A 10,841-nucleotide genomic window follows, 5' to 3' on the forward strand; every position below is an offset into this window, starting at 1 on the left:
AAATTGGAAACCCAAAAAATACGATATGACATTGTATTTGAAACCCTAACATTGTTGTTTTTTAGGACTATAAAATTTTTCTTGAGCACTTAAGCACCTACTTGATCAAGAAGAGACTTCTAGTTTGTAAACCAATGCAATTTGGACTCATCTAGGGAGATTCCCAACATTATCACTTGAGTTCACATACTTGTGACAAATCTTCAATCACCCACTTGTTCTCTAAAGCCACCAACTTGAGGTATTGCAACCCTAAGAATCTCAAGCTATTTGAATCTTACCTAAACATCATGATAAAAGGACCTGAAATAGTTGAATTTAGCACTCAACAAGTCACGTTTGTAACATAACTCATTAGGGAAAATATGAACTCAAAAAGGGCCCTTTACCTTAGGAGTTAAGGATTTCCTAATTGGAAGAGATTTGGACTAAATAGGAATGGGGGTGGTGTGCATATTTTATCCACTTACTTTTTTCCCTTATGTCTACCACTTATAGGCTTGTTTCCCTATGTCCCCCCCCCCCCCCCCCCCCCCCAAAAAAAAAAACAAAACAAAACAAAACAAAACCCACCCCTGTGTCAAGTAGGTCGCACTAGGCATCCAAAAAGGAAGCCCAAAATTTGAACATTTTCCTATCTCTTAGGAAAGGGCTTTTCTCCTCCCAAACCCTCTTTTTATTCCATACACAGTTAAGAAAATTCTTGAAAGCATTTTTTGGTGTCTTCCTACAATAAATACTTTAGTTGGGTCATTTTCTTACCTCCACTCCACAATTCTTCTCGTCTAATCTCTCATTCTATGCTCACAGAACCATAGCCACACAATCACCAATATCTTCTACACAACCCCCAGGTTCTTTCTTTCTTCCATCTCCATTTCTATCACTATTTTGAAATCTTCTTACTTGCATTCCTCTCCTCCTAAGTAGCATTCTTCTCAAATCCATTCCAATGGTATCTAGATGTTAGCAAAGGCAACCTTGTGATTCTATTTCTACTATCGATATAGATAATATGGAGAATGAGCATGGTAAATAGGAAGGAGGAACGCCTGAGAAGGATTCATGGGTTTAAATACAGCCTTCAATAATTGGGCCTCATTGAGTCCATCATTGTGGTATATTGTAGAATCATTGGAAGGGTAGAGTGCTTGGATTTTGGGAATCTCAAGATGGTGGTCTTGTTACATTAGTTCAACATGTATATGGTGCAAAGGTCTTGAAACTACCTCTTAGGATTGCTCAATAAGTCTTCCCCTCAAATTGTAAATCAGCACATTCATGCCATTAGTTTTCTATTTGTTATTGAGGTTTTAATTTTTTTACCCTTATAAAAAAAATTCCCTTCAAAACTTATTGAGGATCGGCCTTTGAGAAGCTTAAAATAGCACATACAAAGCTCTACATATGGATATAGGTGAGATAATGATGATCACAAGATTTTCTTCTATATTCGTGTATATATAGTGACTATATCAGCTAATTCATATGATTCTCTTAAATTACTTCCTTGTCCATCTTTTGGTTCGTTGGAATGGCCCATTCTAGATGAGTGATTGCTTCAAACATTGAAGTTGATGATTGTATATGACATTCATAGCCTATTGAAAGTCAGAAAAGCTTATGGGCCTTTCTATCAATTTATGTTTTTGCTTATATCTTCAAAATAATTAATATACATCATTGTCCCTCCATGTTCATTTGTGAGGATATAAGTGAAGAAAGTGAGAACTACTTTAATTCCAACAATGGATGAAGGAGGCATGCCAATGGATTCCCTTGGAGTCCTTGAAGACATGGGATAAGCCTTTGATATTCAAATTCATATGGTAGATGGAACACTTGGGTCAATTATACTGAGTGATTTTTGGAACCTACTAAATCTTTGGGTGCATCTTTTACTGGTTTTGGTTATTAAAGCTTGTGAGATCTATGGGAATATTTTTTACTGATGGGAAGCGTAAGTAGGAAGAGCTTTGACTTTTGAAATTGCCTATATAAACCAATAACTATACCTCATTTTTACTTTCTAACTCTTCAACCACTTTTTCTCTCTCAAACACTCCTTGTAGTTTATCCTCCCTCCAAATGGATTGCACTTTTGCTAACTTCCTTTAATTTCTCCAAACTACAGAGCTTGTAGTGAGATCAGACATGTATCATGTCTTTTCTCCCAACTTCAATTATTGTGATACCATCTTATGGCATGCTCCAAGGTTGGAATACCCTCTCCACTACATGAATGACCACCTTCAATAGTATATTATGGTCTTTTTGGATTCCAATGAGGATTGGGTGGCCTATGACCTCAAATATATTAGCAATAGTTGGGCCTTTTACAAGCCACTAAGTTGTTTTCGTGATAATGTCACACTCACCTTATTGAAGAGGCTCACTCCTTAGGAGGCCAAGACTTATGAATATTATCATCATGGCACTGACTTCCTCTCCAGGATGGCCACCTTTGTTTTGTTACTCAATGCAGGTGAGGACCCTCTCCTATTACAATGAGTACTAACAAGTAGGTGGGAGGATTGCTAAAAGATATCCCCCTAATTTAAAGCCCTTACCAATTGACAAGGCAAAAGAAGAAGCTGAGGCTAGGGATGAATAAAAAGTTGTAGACCTTATCATTGCTAGAGATTTAGTGGTTGTGGACATTAGCTTGGGAAGTCACTTTGGTAGAGAAGAGGACAAGCCAACTACAGTCAACGTAAATGATTGTATTGATAGCATGAGCAAAGTCTTCACTGATAACAAGGATTTTGTTCTTCTCCATGATGTGGAGAAAGTTTTTGGAGTGAGATAGGATGAGGCATTACTAATACTAGAAATTATTAACGAGTTCTCCTTTTTGTTAGAGGACCTTTTCATGGAATATAACAATCCACATCTTGAAGATGTTCTGGGTACTATTGTGGTGCTTGGATCAACTTGACAGAGCATGTTGAAGTTGACAACCTAGAGTTAAAAGGAGTGTAAGCTATATTGGTGGTAGTCATGTACCCTTGTAGGATATAGAGTAGTAGGCCCCTCCCTCCATGGATGAGTCTAAGTATAGAGTTTAAGTCTAATCTATACTTGATCAAAGCCTCAAAATTTGTTGTCAATGATGAGAAAGAAATCTAACAATCATCTATCTTGAGATTTTCTTCTATTGTGCACAATACTTTGACATAACTTATTGTGAACATAAGATGTGCTCAACATCAATGATTTTAAAAAGTAACCAAAAGGGCTAGCGAGCTTTCAAAAAGGATGCATCAATCATTCACTACATCAACCAGATCTTGATTGGTGATATTGCTATTATATATGCCTCATTCACCCTAGATGTGTGGATCTGCTCTCAAATTTTTAAGGGCCCTATTGAAGATATTGTGTGCTTGTACCATCAATTGGAATGCACACAAGATTATTCTTGTGAAAAAGGAGCTTGTGAAGCATACATTTGGCACATGCCTATGTGGGAGGACACTGTAGACCATGGGGTGTTGGAAGGACTATAAGGGCGAGTGAGGAGGCCAAGGAAACTAGAGTGCTAGGATCACTTTGCTATTGCTTGAGTCCAAGAAGCAATGCAAGCAGGCCCATGAAATAATCAAGCACTTACAAAGATCAATTGTATTTAAATGTATTTTCTATTGTTACTAGATATGAGCATTTGAGAAAACATCATTGTAATTTGATTATGACTATAAATATAGTTTTTGTGTAATAAAGTTATGTGTCAGGCATGGTAACAATGTCAGTGCTTACCAATGACGAGGAAATTAAATTACAAAATTAAGGTTAGAAAAATGTTGTTTAGAGTGCTCAAATAGCTTGGAATGGTAAAAAAGAAGAAGAAAATTGATAGAAAAACCTCTAGGGATCCTCTAAACTTCTCAGCCTACCATGGTGCATGAGCAAAGATTGGATGGAAATATATTTAGTTGATTCAATAATTGAGTGCCCATCCTACTTAACCATACTGTGTTCCATTAATGTTCCACTTTACCAAGTTAAAATTAATAAATACACCATCATTGTAATACCCTTGCATTGAATAAGCTTGACTATTAAAAAGCTTTGATAAAGCTTAAAGCTCAAGCTTAGTGTTCACAAAAAACCGTCCTTTAGAGTATTTTTTTGACGCAAGATTCTCAAAAAACTGATTGAAATTGAAGCTCCATTTGATGAAAACTGACTATTTTTTTGGCATTTTAGTTAAAAAATCGTCTATTTCCCTCTCAAATCTAGCTAGGGTTAAGCTTGTTCCTTTTTTTCCATTGGATGGGAAAGAATTTTTTCGTGAGCGCTGCTCAAGCTATCGTTTAGTCATCTGCTAGCTGTCATAATCATTGTCACTTTATATGACATCATAACCACCTTCATATTTGTTAATGTTAGCTTTGATTTTACTCATAGATCTTTGACATGGATTCCCTAAAGTAATCCAATTAGTTCGACAAATAGAGCTGAGAAAAACTTGAAATGCCCATGATCACATCAATCATGCTGATTATGTGTCATCGAAAAGTGCTCTTAATAAGGAGTGAGACCGAAGGCTATACAAAGCCTTAGATTGTAAGGCTTATGGCATTTGTTTATTTTCTTGAGCACTAATTCAAATGTAATACTCTAAGAGAGAGACAATTGAATTAAAATTCTTGTTTACACAAAACAGCCTTAAGCTTTCTCAAGAGAGGGCTAAAGTGCAACATAAGGAAAGAAAACATGACTAACACATGCATAAGAGAGAACAATGGAAGATCACATTTGATACCTTGCATTAGACATTGACTAACCAATTGTCCCAAGTTGTGAACTTTGTGGAAGGGGAAGCACAATGACTGCATGGGGAGACACTCTTGAAGTTGTGCAAAGACCTAGGCATTGCTTTGTATGGGGAATCCTAGTACAAGATTTAGCTAGTGGACACTTACAAGTACATCCTTGCCAAGCAACAAGACATCTATAAGGAATCGGCCCTCAGAGCCTACAAGCCTTAGATAGATGATCCTAATGAGCTTAAGGCATAGCTTGGAAATGTGTGTAACATCTTGGATAGCATGGAACAAATCAAGGAAGTTTGTTTAATGATAGCTAAGCCAACGAAGCAAGACCTCATACAATACCTACATCAAAAAGGGTATGAGGATCATGAGTTAGAAGCAATGGGGCTTCTAGAAGATGAACCTTCCCTCCCTAGGTCCCGCATTGCTTTGGAACCACCAATTATCATGTCACCACTAATAGATCTACCACCTTTTGATGATTTCACAACAAGGCCTATTAAAGAACAAATTGCCACACAAAAAGAGGCCTATGATGCTCTGGAAGAAGAGCTTAAGGCATGAGGAATGAAGAGGAGGGCATCACAAAAGAAAAGCTAGAGGAAAAATTGCAGAGGTACAAGGCACATGAAGAATCTAGCAAGGAAGTGGTTTTTGATTTCAAGATTGATGAGGTCAATAAGTTTAAGGAGCCCCTACCCCCGCAAATAGTTAGAGTCCTTATTTGAGCCATTGATAGCATAGTACAGAATCGGGCCCACCAAGTGGACCATGATGCCTTCAGAGCATCTTGTAAAACTAGGAGAGGTGCAAGTAGATATCTCACCATGAATCCTTGAGAAACATGCCTAGGATAGCCAAAATGGAAGTACCCACTCCTAGAGTAGGATAAAGCAAAATATAATTCTTTTATATACTCTGTTAACCCCAATACAAAGAAAGAAAAAGGAAATAAAAAAGACACAGGGCAAAGGCAGAAAAAAGGTAGCCCGACTGAAGAAAGAAGAGGAGAAAATGCCAAAAGTGCAAGGGCAACCTTAAAAGTCCAAGGCAAATGCAAAAGGGGAAAGGTGCATTTTAAAATACAAAGGCGCACCCTGAAATCTTGTAAAAGAGTGCCAGGCTCTCTCTTGTGCAAATTGTAAAGATAGATAGGCAGTGGAGAAGAAGCAAGAAGGATAGGAAGGAAATAAGAAAAGAGGACCTAGGCCAATGGCCGGTCATGTAAAAAGGGGATGACCGCCCAAAAGGGATTTAGGGTTTTGTATATAAAGTTGAAAAGTGAATGAGAAGCTCATTCTTGTGTGTGGCCAAAAGTAGCTCTCCTCTTCTTCTTCTTCTTCTTCTTCTTCTTCTTCTTCTTGCTTGCTTGAGCTTGTGCTTGAGAGAGGAAGCGTGAGAGTGTGAGGGAGTGAGTGTGTGAGGGTGAGGGACCGTGGGGTGGAGAAGCTCTCCATCTTCTCCTCTCTTCTTCTCTTCTCTTGTATTCTCTTGTCTTCTCTTGCTCGCGGTGATGGAGCTTGGAGCGTGGAGCGTGGAGCTTGCTTGAAGCTCGCACTTGGATCGTGGAGCTACAAGAGTGCGCGAGAGAGGAGGTAACCCAAATGGCATGGAGGTAAGCTCACTACACCCGTAGACATGGATGGCGTGTCAGCTAGGTGAAAGGTAGCCATTAGTGCTTGGCTTGGAACGCTTGAAACAATAAGCGGTCCGTGGGTCTTGGCGGTTGAGCGAAGGCTCCCACATTTTGGTTCCGTTGCCAGGATAAACGGATTCAAGCCTTGAGCGCTTACACGCTTCGAATCGAGCATCGAAGTAAGGGCTTTCCCTAAACCGGTGCTTGAGATAGGTAGGAAGTGAGGGGGTTGAAGATGATATTCGATCTCCTTGGCAAGTAGGTTTTTGCTTTTTTGAGATTTATGTTGTGAGATGCAATAGTGTAGGTAATTACTTTGTGAATTGGATGCATTAGAGTAGGAGAAAACAAAGAAAAACAAAGAAAATAAGCATTAGGGTTTATTGTTGCAAAATAGGGTGAAATAGGGCAAAATTTGTGCAAAAAAAGAAGTAAAAAGCTCGCTTGTGATTCCTAAGGTTGGCAAGTGAGTGATTGGGGGCATCAACACCATACTCGGGAAGGGGCATAAGAGCCAAGAGGCCAAGGGAGAGCTCATTTGTGACCAATTCAGAGAGAAAGAGAGAGAGAGAGGGAGAGAGAGAGCCATCGCACGATTCGCTCCGATCTCATTGACGAACCTACTGCTCTATTCAGGTATATGAATCCCTTCCCCTATCCCCCTAGATAAGATTTGGAGGTTTATGCTTGCTACGATTGGGTAAATCGCACGAATCGAGCAAGATTGACATCTCGCTGTCGTCGTCGCGCCGCGTTCAGCCCTTCCGAGCGGCCGCTTTTGGGCTGAGTCCCAGAATCGGCCCTCGGCCCTCTTCCACTCGGCCCACTCGGTCCGAAACCCTAATCGGCCCTTGGCCCATTCGGCCCGTTTGAGTCGACCATTCGGACCATCGACCAATTCAGCCCTCGGCCACATGTCATATTCGGCCCTCAGCCCATGTGCCTCGGCCCATCCGAGTAGCCTCGTCCGACTGTTGGACCATTCGGCCCGTCCGAGCCAACCTGTCCGAGTCACGAATTTGGCCCTCGGCCCATGCGCCTCGGCCCACCCGAGTGACCCACTCGGGCCCTGCAATTCAGACTAGCTAGGCCGAGTGTAAATTTTTATCAACTTCTTAGAAATTTGACCAGACCCAGTTGGAGCTCAGGAGCGTAAACTGTCAAAAGTCCTTCTGACACTTAGAACTTGATTCTGGCTGGCACATGGAATAGACGAAATCGTAGGGAGCAGCCGCTTAGCAACTTGAAGTAGGCAGCAGTGAGACCCAGAGACCTAGACGCAAAATGCTGAGCATCCAAAATCTGATTGGCCAAAAACAGACGAGGCAACATATTAGAAAAACCATGAACCCCAAAATTGACCCCAAAGGCTACGTAGAGCTAGAGGCACATCACAAGCCCATCACTAGGCTGAAACTTAGAACATTAGTTCAAAATTTGGCTAAATGGTCCTCCAAATTGTGCATGGTGTTTATCGTAATGGCCTTGCGAGCCGGGGGGGACTGCCCCCCCGGACCCCCGCAAAAGGGGCTCTGCCCCCTCTGTGCCTCCCCCAATTAGGTTGGAGAGGAAACGTGCGTTGTGACAGGCCCCCCAAATTAGACCTTAGTGTAGTAATGGCTCTACATGAACGTGGATCCTCACTGACAAAAGAGCAACCAAAAGCCCATACCCGAACTGAGAGAAACAGAGACCCTAGCACCTCAATGGGCCAATTTAGCCAACAAGGGCAAGAAGGCCACACTACAAAAACACATACGCATTGCATTCGGTCTACATCTAGTCAAAGCGGAAGGCAACAACCTCAGGCTACAATAGTGAGAATGACTAGATATGACAGTCCTGACAATAGATGCTCCTTGAATAGCCCTGCACTGACGAGCCAAGACATCAATGGAGAATCCACATCTGGTCATGTAGTTGGGGACTCAAGGACATTTGTCAGAACGCTTAAATTTACAAGACAAGACCCGCAAGATGAAGACATAGTACCACCTGCTTATCTTAGGGTCAAACTCACAGCGAAAAGAGAGCATACTATCGATGCTCTGATTGATGAAGGAGTAGATTTTAATGTCTTGACCTATGAGGCATGGACCCTACTAAGCCAACTAGAGCTGACACCGACTAATGCAACTCTTAGCCCTTATGGGGGACCTTCACAAGCACTCATGGGGAACTGCAATATCCTTGCAACAATTGAAATTGAAATCTTGCCTATCCTATTTCATGTTCCTCCAAATAGTGCTAAATATGGTAAGGAAACCCTCCTGGGAAGACCCTTCAAAAGGGCGACCAAATGTGAGGCTGACTATGTAGCACAGAGGATACACCTGACACTACCGCGTGTGAGGATAGTCACAACCTTTAGTAAGGGTGGCCTTATCGAACCTCGAGGGAAAGGCAAGGAAGGTGCTGACATAATAGTCAAGCCTACTATCGAGAGCAAGGACTTGTTGGAAGAGCTGATACAAGCACAGGTAGAACAATGAGAACGAGTGAGTGAGGCCATGCTTGAAACAAGAAGGTCAAGAGAAAATGCCAAGGAAGGGATTTGGACTTACAAATATTATAGAAGACCCCAAAAGAAGCCCAAGCCTTATAGACGAAGGCATCGATGGAAGGTCAACACAACGCCGCGATGGATATCCAAAGCGTTGCTACATGCTCAAGGGTATTACATAGATAACCGATGGATGTGGGTACCAAAATCCCTTGCTAAACCATCTCTATCAGCTGAAGGCAAGATTGCATCAAAAGCAATGAAGCACAGGAGGAAATCTAAGAGAAACTCTAGGTCTTGAGGCGAGAGACCGTACACGAGTGCTCGAAAGAAAGAGCCTCAGCCTAGAATGCTTAGTAAGTAGATGTCATATGTAGCCATTGAGCGTGCACAAAAGCCATTAGTGCCCAAAGAGCTTGTGATTTTCCAAGAGGATAACAGGCATCATAGGCACGACATTGCTCATGGCAAGGTTGATCACTCAACAAAGCAAATGGCACAATTGTCTAATAGCCTCGAGCAAATCATTCAGCCAGTGCCAAGTCCACCTAAGAGTCCTAGATCTCCTACATTCTCTTTTTCCAAACGAACACAGGAAGCACAACAGCGGTCGTCAATGGCAGTTGTTCACTCCCAATCTCTACCTCCATCAAAGCTTCCAGATGTCCAAGAGGCAGGACACGACACCACCCTTAGCTCTCAACCTAAGGATATGCGTGTGCAATCCACCGTGGCTAGCTCAATTAATACTCGATCTATGCAAGTGAATGCTCTAAGGGCAACAAAAGACACGACCACTTCCAATTGCCCTAAGGACTTGACACCGCCATCCACCAATGGTAGCAAGTCCACTGAACTAGCTGCTAGTACTTCAAATCAGGGATCACAGCAATCACGACTCTTGGCCATGACAATGCCCCTTGTGGAACGTGTCCCTAGTAGTTTACCCATGGAGGAGGTGTCGCAACCAACTTCATTAACAACTCTAGCACTTCCAAAGCGCCTAAAGCCTAGGTTGGAGGAGTTAAACACATGGGAATTGGTTGAAGAGCTAGACTCTCCCAAAAGGGAGATAGTTGTACCCTCACAACCTAGCGAGGCTAATCAGCAGGCCACGGCTATGTCCCATGAGGACACGCTAGAGAAAGGAAATATTGAGACCCAACCCAGCCCATCAATTGTTGACCTAGTCCAGGGTCTTAAGTCGTTGAGAGATGCACCTTCACTGACTAGGAAAAAGAGGAGGAAACAACGAAAACAACAACAGTTGCAGGTGGTTGTTGACCCCAAGAACATTGAGACGAAGAGCGCTGGAGAGCTAATGAATAAAGCATCGAGTCCATCCACCAATGAACCCATTGATGCCTCTCTTAATAGCAGTGAAACCTCAGACACATCTGTGTGCTCTGAAAAAATCAAAGCAGTCATTACCATCAATGGCTGCTTGGAACGCTCAATCCACCGACAATGGAACTTGCATTGACCAATCAAGAGCGGACATAACGCTGTCACAACATGGCGACGACCGGTCACATCCAAGGAGAACCATGACGCAATAACGAAGCCTCAGGAAAAACATGGAAACCCCAAGAGCATAAGAAATCCTAGTATTAGCCAAACTTGTGCGTCTAAGACTAAGCCCCCAGCTATGCTAAAGCCTAGGCAAACCCCTAGAACCTTGCATGAGATAGCAATTGAGCAAGCCCTCGTTGAACATAGAAGTGTCACAGAGTGCTTAACTGATTTGGATGCTAAGCTCAAAGTGTTCGCACGTGTTTATATCCTGGCAGACATGTGCGCATTCCCTAAAGAGTAGCTCAAAGAATACTTGACATTTCCCTTATCTTGGGAAGAGCAAGAACATCTTGACGAGCACTATAATAGGCTCATGTATGAACGCATGCGACTCATCTCTGGCGAGGAT

Source organism: Lygodium microphyllum, chromosome 1 (assembly GCF_053477565.2).
Source record: "Lygodium microphyllum isolate KBCC chromosome 1, Lygodium_microphyllum_v1.1.10, whole genome shotgun sequence".
In the NCBI taxonomy this organism is placed as follows: domain Eukaryota; kingdom Viridiplantae; phylum Streptophyta; class Polypodiopsida; order Schizaeales; family Lygodiaceae; genus Lygodium; species Lygodium microphyllum.